The following is a 10,609-nucleotide window of genomic DNA, read 5'->3' as shown; positions in this document are numbered from 1 at the left end:
AACCCTCATTGGAGAAGATACTGACCTACTGGTATTGTTATTATTTCACGCTTCAAAAGACTGCAAAGATCTCTACTTTAGATCAGACAAAGGTAAAGCAAAATCAAATGTATATAACATTAAAATTTTGAAACAGTTACTAGGTGACAATGTATGCCACGACTTGTTGTTTGCCTACGCATTTTCTGGATGCGACACGACTTCAGGAATCTTCGGAATTGGTAAGAAGTCAGTGTTTAGAAATGTCTTTAGAGGCGATCCTGTTTTGCAAAGTTGTTCAAAAGTATTTTTCACTCCAAATGCTGATCCAAATATTATAGAAATTACAGGATGTCAAGCAATGATTTCAATGTTTCACGGAGGACAAACTGAGTCATTATTGTCACTACGCCATTCCATCCTATGTAGAAAAGTATCAACTGCAGATAAATTTGTCAAACCCGAAAGACTACCTCCGACACCATCAGCAACAAAGTTTCACTCTCGTCGAGTTTACTTGCAAATGATGCAGTGGTTGAACAAAAGTGATGACATGGATCCAACTGATTGGGGATGGTTTTTAAAGGATGGGAAATTTCTACCAGTAATGATGGACATGAGTCCAGCCCCAGACACCCTTCTTAAAATGATCAGGTGTAACTGCTCTGGACAATGCAACTCAATGCGATGCAGTTGTAAAAAACTTGGACTCGAATGCACCAGAGCTTGTGGGAAATGCCAGATTAACAATTGCGAAAATACGACAAGAGAGCTGGTTACAGATGAAGAAGACCTTGAAAACTCCCTGTAACATCTGAGGAGAGACTGTGTCCGTTCTAAGTGATATATTAGCTGTAATATTAATAACTTTTAAGCGTAGTTTCATCCACAATTTTATAGAATTTTTTTTATTTATTAAAGACAAAAAGTAGTATTCATATTTTACCATATTGTATTTTTTCCCCTAAATAGAATAAGAGTAAAATAAATAATCCTTAGTTAAAATAAAAGTCAATAGTTTGGCGAATCATTTAAGACTATAAAGAGTTTTGGGAGTTATTTTGAATTGGGGATATACGTCTTTAACTAAAGACAAATTTCAAAATAAATACATTTTAATGTTAAATTATGGCCCATGACTCATTTTAAAATTGTCAGATTTTGTTTAATGATCAATAAAATTAAAGCCAAACATTTACTGAGTAATTTGAGACCAGAAAGAACTCGGTGACGTATTAACAACCCGAGTTATAAATCTTTTAATAAAAATATATTTATAAAAAGTTAAATTTAATATTGTTCTGAGGTTTGTAGCTGGTCTTTAACTCGTCTGATTTTAATGATCAAGAGCTCAAATGAAAGCCCTTACATTACTGAATATTTTATGCCTAGAACGAACTACAAGCGTTAATAAGAACTGGAGATATAAGAAAAATAATTTAAAAAAATATATCAAACTACGAAACGTCCATAAGAATTGTATGGTGCAGAGTTTTCTTTTGTATATATCTTCTAAATGAATAAAGATATTTAAAAACGGATTTCGGCATTGAAATCAGTGTAAAAATGTAGTTGGTAATGATGTGTCACAACACTATCATTACATTGAAAAAAGATTATCTATGTCCAATATGGCGGATCCAAGATGGCGGCCAAAAAAATGTTCCCTATCAAAATGAAGTACTAACCACTCAATAAATACAGGCGGTGGTCCCAAGTCAATATCTCGAAAAATGTGCATAACAAATACATGTGAAATATGTTTTTTTGATTTGTCCAATGTTGAAAAAAGCCGCCATTTTAAATTGTGATTTTAGTGGTTTTCTCGTGCACCGATTTTTGGCAACTTTTAGTATGTCATTCTGCAAACCCAACTCTACAAAATAAAACCATAAAACGTTTTCTTGCAATTTTTTTAACGGTCCCTATGTAAGTTTGTTTAGTTTGCCTGGACTAATTACTCAAATTAAAATTAAAATTACATAGCATGATTTGTCAAGGGGGGGTAGTATTCCAGTCGCGGACACGGCTTCCATATTGGTTAGTTAGCAGATTTTGTGACGTCACGTTTCACCTGGGGGGGTAGTTTTCCGGGGGACAGTCTTCCGCATCCCCACCACGCGGACCCTAGCTCATGGGGCTCTTGCCACCCCAGAGGGGAGGTAATTGCCCGGTGTTTGAACTGGGAAAGCCAGCCTCTTTGGGTTTCCCCAAATAGAGAGTCCCCAGTGACATTCCCCCATCCAGGTTATGGGGGGTGTTCAGCTCTGCAAGAGGTGGAAGTGCGCATCCAATCTATCATCTGCCTGTAGCTATGATCCTTTGGGCTTTGGCCCGCTTGTTGATGTGCGACTGGCATTCAGTGTGGCAAATCCTCGACTTTGGAAGTAAGGAGTATGGAGTACTCGGGCGAGTACCCGTTAGCTCACGGGGACATTCTAGGGGAACGTAACTTTCCGCAGTGTGAGGGTAACGGCTGGGCCCACTCCATCAGCCAATCCCTGTCTCTGAGACCGGAAGGTATGGGGGTGTCGCCACCTTCGGTGGATAGGTTCATCCGGGTGGGACCCACTTCTATTCCTACCTCCTTTTGGGAAACCCTGATGGCCTGGCAGTGATGTTGGGCTTGATGGGCAAACGAAGTAGATCGGGTGCTGGGTTCAAGCCCGCTGGAGGTGTTCAGGGATCTATCGGCTTGGACACCTCTGGTTTCCCAGCAACTGGGTAAGGCCTCGATCGGGTAGTGGTGTAAATAGGTGGTTGGGGTTCCCCCATCAGCTTGCTGGTTCCCCTTCTTCCTGGCTTTAATGGCGGGTTCTGACTGTCAGGGGTTGGATAGGTCCCGAGTGTTGCTTGCACTAAATTCGTCAGGGCATTCCACTATGGTCCTTCTGGGTTTCGTACCTGGGGGAACCCAGGTGGAGTGACGCTTAAACAAGTAGCCGGTATCCCTGGTTAGGATTGAGGGGCAACCCTCTCTCCGAAGGGTTGCTTCGGCAGCCAGTGAGCCTGATGACCTTAAGTCATCCACCCATGGTGTGCCAAAGGGTCGGTGCGTATGCTTCGGCCTATATCATGGGGCCCGGGTATGTTTAATTATAGGTACCGGGTTTGCAGTCAGGGAGCTTCTGGCTTTTATGACAAAACGAAATGGAAAATGGAATACTAGTTGACGCTTTATTCATCTTAGTGAATTAAGTCCACTACAGGAGTTTTAATAATAAATTGAAGAGTAAATTGAAAAATATAACAATATAACGTCTATACTGGCAATGATTATATTTCTAACTTGCAGGCTTTTACAATATTTTAAATTATCATTTAGCTTTCTAGCTATGTTAAAAGGTGGAAGGGGTTTTTCGCAGATTCTAAATCAACCACTTGACGGAGTTTCGTGATATTTCTGTTGGAAGAAAGATAATTTTGAGAGGAAAGGGAATGCCAAAGCTTTTAGGGCTCATTTGCAGGACTTCGCCTTGGAAAGCTTACGAGATTCGGGAACATCTTTAAAAGATTCTAAAGGAGGTATTTTTGAATCACCAATCGAACACTTGTTAATCGGTTTCATAAGTTTGACTACATATTCCTTTACACCTTGGGTTTTTAAGGAGATTTCAGCCAAATCTTTGTTCGTCTTGTAAGCATCATTAAACATAAATACCGGTGTACAAATAAGGAAAAATAAATAGCTTTTAAAACTTTCATGATAACCTATAAAAAATGGTTGCAAAGTAAAACTTTTATAATTGTGATTTTTCTTTTCGTTTGATCCTCACTCAGCCTTATAAACTCTGTAGGACCTCCCCCCCCCTTTCAAAGAACAATCTTAAACTGAGCCATTTTATACATCATTACAGTATAACTTATCGATTGAAATAACAACAAAACCATAACAATTTTCAGTTCCGTCAAATCATAATCGATAAATAGTTTAAGCTCAATTTACCCCTGAAACCGGAACACAATCATGATCGTCCAGGTCAGTAAACATACAACAAAGGAAATCCTGGCTCAGCTGTATACATCGACCTTAAACTTGGACACCAAAGGTCAAAGGTGACGCGGAGGCCAATCGATAACTAGTGCCACCCCCGCTTGGCCTGGCCAAACCGTGCATATACCTCGCTATAGTCTGTGTGATAAAACCTGTATCCTGACTCTATGTCTACCAAGGACTGACCTGGGCCTTCATTGGCCAGTCTTAAGGTAGACGAATAACAGGTACACAGTTCCGTCTCCTACCCTACATACTAGGATTGTGAGACAGGTTCCATCATACAGACTATAATACACCTTGTAGATAGTGTAGACAACGGACATAAAGGTACCTGGAATATACATATGGGTGTACATAATATTATTTGAACATTCTATTACAATAACGAATTTTCTGGATGGTCAAGGGGGTGTGGGCGTTTTCTGGACAGAGGGCTATGAGCTGCTTAGATAATGTATATACCAAACATACTGTTTAGTATCGGATAGGTACAAAAATCAATCTGAAAGGCATAACTCCAAGAGTCACTTGCTCCGAAACACATCTTCAAAGTGGTGTATTTTAAAGCAATGTCATTGAAAGCAGTACCTTCCTAAACCATACGTATTGGAGTTACGACTGTCCGTGAATATTCTTTCGCAGTTGTGCCTTAGTTTAAGTAGGTCAATAGTTTAAGGCCCGGGCCAGCCCGAGGTAGAGAAGGTTCAAGAGACAGGTTCCACCATACAGACTATAGAGTTTTGCGATCTATGCTGGGGAGGTATTCAGTGTCGTTATCGAAACCTTCTAAAACCCGAGGAAACCCAATCATAAACACTTTTACCTCTTATTTGATCAACTTTGTGGAAGTAGACTTTACATACAAGTTGCCAATGGGAACAAAGTGGAATTTGATGGAAACCAAAAAAGATCCCAACAAACACATTGAAGCACTAAAGGGGTGTAACCCGGGTCGATGACATTCTAATTGTTAATCTTAGTTTCGAGGATCTATCTTCAAATGAGAAGAACATCCTGATAAAATCTTAGGATTATAGTCTGTATGCTATAATCTGTCTCCCGACCCTGCGTCTACCTGAAACTGGCCCGGACCTTAAACTATTGCCAAGTCTTCAGGTAGACAGAGGGTCAAGAGACAGTTTCCATCATACAGACTATAGAGGTCTCAAAACAGCACAGGAACAGTAAATCAGAAGGAAATATAGAGAACAAACATTTCAAAACCTTTCGGATTTTACTCCCAGCATCAAAGGACCCTATTCAAAACTACTACTAGATACTATTCAAAAGATGAATTTCTTTATGTCCCACCTTCACATCCTACTTGAGTTTTCTAGCCCATAACTGTTTTACGCATTACTTAGCCTGAGGGTTGCGGCATTATCACATGGATTCCGGGACTATCCATACAAAAGTATCCTGTAACTAAAAATATGAGAGTTAATATAGAGAAACAAAAGTGTGAATTCTCGCCGTTAAACAAGTGAGTTGAATCAATGACTCTTGATTGTACGAATCCCACGCACCTCCTCTGCACCTCTAACCCTCACCACCCCTCTCCCCCTCCCCCTTACACCCACTCTGCAACATCCACTCCCCAGCCTCATTCATGTCAATAACGCTACTGACTACGAGCATGTTAAACATTTACTACAGGCCTGGAAGTAACGGCCCCCTCGGTTGTACCCAATGTTTATGGGGATGTGTAAATATCCGGTCAGTCTGATCAGCAAAATGAAACGTTTGTGTGATAGATAAATGTGGAAAGAAATTGCTACAGCTTATTGGGTAGATAAATACTAATATTTTCGAAACCATAACATCAGGTTATGACAGAAAAGATTCTGTCACGAATTATCCCAGCTTTGTGAAAGATTTTTGCATGTTATAAACTATGACCTTTCTGAGGCCATGGAAATATTTCTCGATGCAAAACAGCTACCTCAGGTTTTATTGATCTTCCCCTGATACGAAGGGCCTAGTTATGGGATTACCAGCTCTTCCCTAAACTGAGTACCTAACTGAGTATTTAACGACCCCTCCCTACAACTGAGTACCGTACCTAGTTGTATGTGTAAACTATTCTTCCCTAAGGGGCTAAGTCCCCGTCGTTTAACTCCCGCCCTGTGGCTGATCACATGGTTGTAGTTAAGCTACAACTATGTGATCAGTTGTGGTTTTAACGATTCTTCCCTGTCATTGAGCACATAGATGTGGCTTTAAAGTTCCTTCCCTGTGCTTGAGCACCAAGTTGAAGCTTTAACGATTCTTCCCTGTAGTTGAGCACCTAGTTGTAGCTTTAACGATTCTTCCCTGTAGTTGAGCACCTAGTTGTAGCTTTAACGATTCTTCCCTGTGGCTGAACACCTGGATGTGGCTTTAACGATTCTTCCCTGTGGCTGAGCACCTAGTTGTAGCTTTAACTATTCTACCCTGTGGCTGAGCACCTAGTTGTGGCTTTAATTATTCTACCCTGTGGCTGAGCACCTAGTTGTAGCTTTAACTATTCTACCCTGTGGCTGAGCACCTAGTTGCAGCTTTAACGATTCTTCCCTGTGGCTGAGCACCTAGATGTATCTTTAATAATTCTTCCCTGTGCTTGAGCACCTGTAGCTTTAACGATTCTTCCCTGTGGCTGAGCACCTGGATGTAGCTTTAACGATTCTTCCCTGTGGCTGAGCACCTAGTTGTAGCTTTAACTATTCTACCCTGTGGCTGAGCACCTAGTTGTAGCTTTAACTATTCTACCCTGTGGCTGAGCACCTAGTTGTGGCTTTAACTATTCTTCCCTGTGGCTGAGCACCTAGTTGTGGCTTTAACGATTTATCTTTATGGCTGAGCACCTAGTTGTGGCTTTAATGATCCTTCCCTGAGGTTGAGTACCGAGAGATGTTTTTAATTATCCATTATGTTGTAATTACAGGTGCATAGCTGTGTTTTTTACGATTTTTCCTTGTACCTAAAAGTTATTCGTGGTTGTAGAGATCTTTTCTCATAATAAATGTATTTATTCTCGTAGAAGAATATCGATCGTAGATCATAAAAAACTGTATCACTGTCGCTTGATGGCTTTGTTTAAGGTGAAACACATAACCTATACCCAGGCAGAACAAATGTCACTAGACATCAATAATGTAATTACTCATTGCATTGCTTTCCAACAACGCAATTTCTATTAAAGTAAAGTAATTAATAGTAATGGCTATTTATACAAATGGATCTCTAGTTATTAGTATTTGTCAAATTGATCTCTACCATCTCTCTATTATTCGATTATACTACAAATAAACATTTTGATACAAAAGTTATCTGTCCATTATTGAACTATTCCGTTAGAATATCTTCCTAACATTCTTCCTGATGTGAGCTTCATTAATGTTTGCATTTTGGAAAAAATGCACTATTAAAATACGTTATATGGTTAAATACTCGTCATAAGCACGATTATCAAAGTGTGTAACATGTTGTATAATGTTGTTAATGTTTTTTTTTATTAATTGGCACATTTCAAAACTTAAAATGCCTTTTACATATAGATAATTGTCTTGCAATTTGAGTGGTTATAATGCTCGCCTTCGAATCTGAAGGTAGTTGTAGTTTGATTCTAAGCAAAATTACAGTTTTTTTTGGGCTATAAATTAATAATGGTGTTAAACACAAGGTCGAAGTTAGATAATAAACACATTATTGCCCAGGTTGGACCGTTCCCTTGCAAACATCATCAAAGTGTTGATGACATAGAAAAACGCAAATAAAGATAAATTTAAGAAAATGTCCATTCACGCCACTACTATAGATTAGGCCTACTCGTCTTCGTCTAACCAGCTGATGTGTTGAGGCGGGTATATTATCTAGTTGGGGCAGGTATATTTCTAGTAGAGGCAGGTATATTTCTAGTTGATGCAGGTATATTTTTAGTTGAGGCTGGTATATTTCTAGTTTAGTCTAGTATATTTCTAGTTGATGCAGGTATATTTATAGTTGAGGCAGGTATATTTCTAGTTTAGTCTGGTATATTTCTAGTTGATGCTGGTATATTTATAGTTGAGGCAGGTATATTTCTAGTTGATGCAGGTATATTTCTAGTTGAGGCTGGTATATTTCTAGTTTAGTCTGGTATATTTCTAGTTGATGCAGGTATATTTATAGTTGATGCAGGTATATTTCTAGTTGATGCAGGTATATTTCTAGTTTAGGCAGGTATATTTTCTAGTTGAGGCATTTATATTTCTAGTTGAGACTGGTATATTTCTAGTTGAGGCAGTTATATTTCTAGTTGAGGCAGGTATATTTCTAGTTGATGCAGGTATATTTTTAGTTTAGGCAGGTATATTCTCTAGTTGAGGTGGGTATATAAGGCAAGTACTAAAGCACTAATAAGGCAAGTAGATTTCTAGTTGATGCACGTATATTTCTAGTTGAGGCTGGTATATTTATTAGTTGAGGTACGTATATTTCTAGATGAGGCATGTACATTTCTAGTTGAGGCTGGTATATTTCTAGTCGAGGCAGGTACATTTATAGTTGAGGCTCGTACATTTCTAGTTCAGGGAGGTATATTTCTAGTTGAGGCAGTAATATTTCTAGTTGATGCACGTATATTTCTATTTGATTCACGTATATTTCTAGTTGAGGCTGGTATATTTCTATTTGAGGCAAGTACATTTCTAGTTGAAGCAGTTATATTTTTAGTTGAGGCAGGTAAATTTATATTTACTGCAGGTATATTTCTAGTTAATGCGGATATTTTTTCTAGTTGAGGCACGTATATTTCTAGTTGAGGCGAGTATAATTCTAGTTGAGGTGGGTATATTTCTAAGAAGGGCTACACTTTTACTTTCAAGACGTAACTTGACGTCACACAAAGTTGAGCCACTTCTTCCCCTACACTTATCGGTCCCCTTACAGAGTCCTCATTAAAACGTAGTACTACCTACGCCTCGCGCCCTTACGCATTTCAAAGGATTCAGAATTTACAACTTTCGTTCTCATTGATGATACAACTGATTCCAGACATGGCGTTCATACAATCATAATCTGTTCACTAAACATTAGAAACTGTTACAGAAACTTCTTATTTTTATTTTGCGAAACTGCTTTCATTGAGAGATTTTAATGATTTAGGATACATGTTGTATGACACAATCAATTACATAAATGTTTCTATGAATCTAACTCTAAAAAAGTTTTTGGGTTGGTGAAAAATTTACAACTAATTAATGTTCCCATTGAAAAAAAAAATAAACAAAATTTAAGAACAATCGAAACGCATAAAACCTAATAACCAACTCCTAAACAAATATGCGTATACGATATTGCTTGTGATTTTAGTAATTTGCAAAACTATTTAATAGGTACTGATGTTTATCTGTATGGGTAAAGTCTACTTATAAATTCTTATTTTCCAACCATTACACACATTTTAAACCACCTCCTATCTTAACCACCGATTAAACCTACCCGCTACCCAGCACCCCCTAAACCTATCCATTAAATGCATGAAACACAAATCAAAACATATGTTAAAAACACATTTATATTAGTTTGTTCAAATAACGATGGGAGGGGTTGGGGCCTACCTGTAGTCAATAAATACAAACCTTATTCATTATCCGGAAGGTAGGTCCTATCCCAGACCACATTCGTTATTTGAACAAACTATAGTATACAAAGTCAATGTCTAAACGTATTGTTGACACCAATACATACTCATACCTTTTCTAAAAAAAAACGTTAAAATAAACAACTCAGTCCTGTAATATTTTTACAACGTCTACCAACATAAATTTCTAAGAAATTAGGTCACGCAATTCTTATCCCCACCTAGGGGTGGTTCCTACCCTAGCAGGTCAGGCACGGGTATATAGGGGTAGGCCGGGCGGGCCTCAAGGCCGAATATATTGACGTCACAACAAGTGGCTACCCCTTCCACCCACTCCTAGTAGGAGAGGGGGTAGTAACCCCCACGCCCACACTCTGCAGCCCTGGATGTTTACCTCTATAGTAAGCTGGAAAATTACGGGTTGTATAATATGATGGAACCTGTCTATTGACCGGGTCTACACCCAATGGTTTAGGGCCCGAGCTAGTTACAGGTAGACGAAGGGCTAGGAGACATGTTCAATCATACAGACTATATGTGCGAATATATAGACAATAGACAAAGATAATTTAATTCGCTACAACATTGTTGATAGCTGAACTTTAAACTATTATGAATATTGAAAAATGCAACTGTAATTGATTTCTTGTTGGAGATGTACGAAAATACGTCGAGGAAGCCTAATTTATGTCAGTTGTTAAAATCGACGATGTAGGTGTTTAATACTTGTACGTTTAACACTATTTGTTTCAGAAAATGTTAATGTATTTTCCTTTTACATTTTTGGTGAAATACAATAAGGTTATTCAAAATACGATTTTGATCATCCTTATTACATAGCCATTATATAAATTATCTGGGTAGTAGTGTGGTTGTGGTGGTCGCCTTAAAATCTGAAGGTTTCTTGTTTAGTGGTTTGATCCAAACTTAAATCCAAACGATATCGTGTTTGAACTCAGATGTCTAGCATTCATTGGGCTATGAATTGAAGATTCGATCTAACAATTAGATTACATGGCTGTGGACCGTGG

Source organism: Macrosteles quadrilineatus, unplaced genomic scaffold (genome assembly GCF_028750875.1).
Source record: "Macrosteles quadrilineatus isolate MER2022 unplaced genomic scaffold, UCM_ALF_1.0 Scaffold_1__1_contigs__length_201487025, whole genome shotgun sequence".
Lineage (NCBI taxonomy): Eukaryota > Metazoa > Arthropoda > Insecta > Hemiptera > Cicadellidae > Macrosteles > Macrosteles quadrilineatus.
Note: the sequence above shows the minus strand (reverse complement) of the source record.